This window comes from Athene cunicularia (assembly GCF_003259725.1).
Source record: "Athene cunicularia isolate RWA chromosome 28 unlocalized genomic scaffold, athCun1 chr28_part1, whole genome shotgun sequence".
NCBI lineage: Eukaryota > Metazoa > Chordata > Aves > Strigiformes > Strigidae > Athene > Athene cunicularia.
In genome coordinates, this window is record NW_020799139.1 from 1,274,302 (window position 1) to 1,277,630 (window position 3,329).

The window sequence follows — 3,329 nt, forward strand, 5'->3', positions numbered from 1 at the left end:
GATGGTAAAACAGGGGCTGAGGGCGTGGAGCTTGGCTCAGAGATGGTATTTGTAACTAAAAACCTGATGATTTGGGGATTTACAAGAGCATCAGCTCACCCAACGTGTCTCAGCTCTTGCTCTGTAACCGAGGGCCTCGTGGGAGCAAACCCAGGGTGGCCGTGGGAGCATCACGGCCCCGCGCGGGTGCTCGGGCTGTTGTGTCAACTCCAAGGTCACAGCTGGTGAGACAGAGCAGAGCACTCCCTGTTCCCTCCAACCTTTAAAAAAAAAAACAAACCCAAACCCAAAACAAAACCCAAGACATCCCTAAAATGTTATTTGATAGCTGGATTCTTTTTACCTTCTCCCTATTTTGCTGTTTTGGAGGTAGAATCCGAAATCCTGCACTGGAACAAAGCGAGTGAGAGGAACGTGGGCAAGACCTGCCAGCACTTTAGTCTCCAGCCCAGTGAACCTGTGCCTGTCATCCACTGCTGGAGGAAGGGATCCCCAGGCAGGCAGCACAGCAACTACTGCAGGAAAACGGAAGCTATTCAGAGGATATTATGCTACTGAGCAGTTACTGGTGTGTTTTTATACTCTATTTTATTCTGCCTGCTCCAGCCACAGCGAGCAGCAAACCCAGGGATGCTGCAGAAGCCAGGGCCAGAGCAAGCAGCCATTGTGACAGAAAAAAAAAAAAAAAAACTGAGCTTCAGGCGGATGATTCAGGCTGCGGGTGGAGGTGGGAGCCCCAGCAGCGTGGACACCAGGCTCATCCCCACCTCGCTGCTCTGGCAGCAGCAGTGTCCCTGCTCCAGCTCCCCCCCCGGGACGCGACTCACCCCCACACGAGCAAGCTCAGACGTCAAAGCCAGTTCAGCTCGTGGGGAGAAACGCAGCAGCCCCTCCCCTGCAAAGGCAGAACGGGCGAGGGTAGGCACCTGCACCAGGTCTGGGCTCTGGCCGGGAGCCCCAGGGCAGGGCTCGGGCCGTCAGGAAGAGCCACCACAAGCCAGGAGGCTCCAGCATCGCCCAGTGCCAGGGAGGCAGCGAGGCCCTCGCCTGCCAACACCCCCTGGGAGCCTCCCTCTACACCTCCATGCCAACACCAGTGGCAGGTGCTTCTTCAAAAACCAGCTTTTTCCTCTAAAAAAAACAGCTGGGTGCTAATGCCATTGGAGGGGGAAGACCAATCCCACCGGAGCACCAAAGGCCTCCCCAGGGGCAAGGCTGCTCCTTGGGCAGAGCTCTTCCCAGAGCAGCAGCAAGCAGCTGGAAAATGCAACAGAGATCACCTTTCCCTTCTAACACTCCTTACCTACAGCTCTGATACTTGAACTCACTCAACCGACTCGGTTCCTTTAAGTTTCCTGCTTTCAAACTCCAGGCCAACCATTTATCACCTTTCCCTTTTGAGTTTTCTTGCAGTAAGAAGCACTGAAAAGAAACATACAACCTTATTGTTTGCTTGTTTTCCAATACAGTGAATTTATTATATGTTGCAAAATCAGCATTCAGCTTTTTAGTGTACAAAAAAGACACTAGCTCTTAAGAAAAGATTAGGAAAGCTGAAGACTATGCTGCCTTTAAATTGTAACATTTTGGCAAAGTGAAAAGCTCTTTTGTAAACTCCAACTCCATGGCTCAATATAGTTTTATCCACAGTACAATATTACAAAGTAAAACACAGTATCAATAAGTTAAGATCATACTTAATCACCTAAAACTGGTTTCTATTAACCCAAAAAGCACAAAATTTGCCTAGCTTCATAATCTCTAAAAAGAAAAAAAAAAAAAAAAAAGGCAGATTCGACTACAATTCTTTAACACAGTCCAAAAGAAAAGTGAAGCAGAAAGTTGTTGAATGCTAATTGGGTCTCACAGTTTGGATATTCATTAAATATTTTCAGTTTTTATATTCAAATTTTAGAAGTTCCAGAATATACATGTAAATGTACACAATACATCTTTGTATACAACTCTGTTTGCAAAAATATCTTATAGCAGATGTATAAAGATTGAGATCCATCTCTATCCCCCTGCCCCCCCAAAGCAACAAAAAAAACCCCATTCAAAATATTAAGGATCAGAAGGAGAAGTGTTTCCATGGAAGAATTTACTCATCCTGGGTTTGTAGCTGCTGCCTCTTCTGCCACCCGAGTCTCGGGCTCCTGGGGCACCGTGGTGGGGGGTGAAGCCCCCCAAGCCCCTCGGCTCGGCGCTGGGAGGTTCCGTGGGTAACTTTGCAGTGACAAAGCTGAGAGCGGGTCCGAGGGCGCGTGGTGTCCTGGCTCCTCCACACAGCCCAAGGCTCCCTCCCCGGTGAAATCCACCTCGGTGCACAAATTCACAGCCAAGGGAGGTTGGGTGGAATCAGGGCCTAAGCCTTGAGCTTGGGCATCGCCCTCAGCCCCCGCTTACTGCTTGAACTCACGCACAGACCAGGTGCCAGACCCCACCGAGCAGGAGGACAAAGTTTTCTGGACAAAAGCTCCTCACGCCTTTAACTCTCGTGTATTTTCCAGCTTTCCCCGACGAGCAGAAGCACCGGAGGTCGCCAACGTGACACCAACAAGAGAAATGCTGCCCTCACCTCCGGTTGTCTTCATCTGGAGAAGGAGAGGTGGGAGCAAAGTGTTCCCCGAGCCTTGGGACGCTCGCTGGGGCTCTCCGGGTGCTCGCCCATCACATCTCTTCCCCCCTGTGCTCCTCCACTGCTCCGCTTCCAGACAGGGTTGGGTTTTGCAGACGAGCGTGGCTGTCCAGGGGCAGTCCGTGGCCGGAGGGTGAAAACCTTCAGCCGCAGGTTTTTGTTTGAAGAAGGGGATGGCAAAGTCCTGGTGAGCGCTGGGTGCAACGCGGCGGGGAGAGAAACTCAGAACATTGCAAGTGACAAAGCAAAGCGGTGGCCCTGGCCAGATGATGCAGCAAAACCAATCTAGCCAGAATGGAATTATTATTAATATTTTTGTTTTCTTCTTTTTTATTAATACAGCAGATGGACCCACTTTTTTTTGGGGGGCACAAAAAAAAAAATACTCCTTGTATAAGAACTGTTTCCCTCCTTAACTCTGCCATTCCGCTCCTTCAAAGGGTGAAAGACTCTTCAGTGCAACCTCCAAGGGAAGGAGACGCCACAGGAAAGTAATCCTTTACTTTGAGATAAACGGAAGCGGGAAGAAGTCAAATCACACAGGCTGGCAGGATTAAAAGGGGAGAGGGGAGAGAAAGAAATAGCAGAGTTAAAGGACACCTTTGTGCTTTTTGGCGTGTTTCTCACACCCTGGCCATACTCTAAAAATGTTCCCTTCAAGTCCAAAAAAAAAAAAAAAAAAAAAAAAAAA

At 49.4% G+C, this 3,329-nt stretch overlaps 1 protein-coding gene across 1 annotated transcript in view; it reads right to left on the reverse strand.

Moving 5' to 3' along the window:
* Positions 1–1,451: 1,451 nt before the first annotated feature.
* Positions 1,452–3,329, reverse strand: part of ELL (elongation factor for RNA polymerase II) — a 34,742-nt gene continuing 32,864 nt past the window's right edge. The window contains exon 13 of the mRNA XM_026864911.1: positions 1,452–3,182. The gene's annotated coding sequence lies outside the window, so the exon portion shown is untranslated. The remainder of the gene's footprint in view (positions 3,183–3,329) is intronic.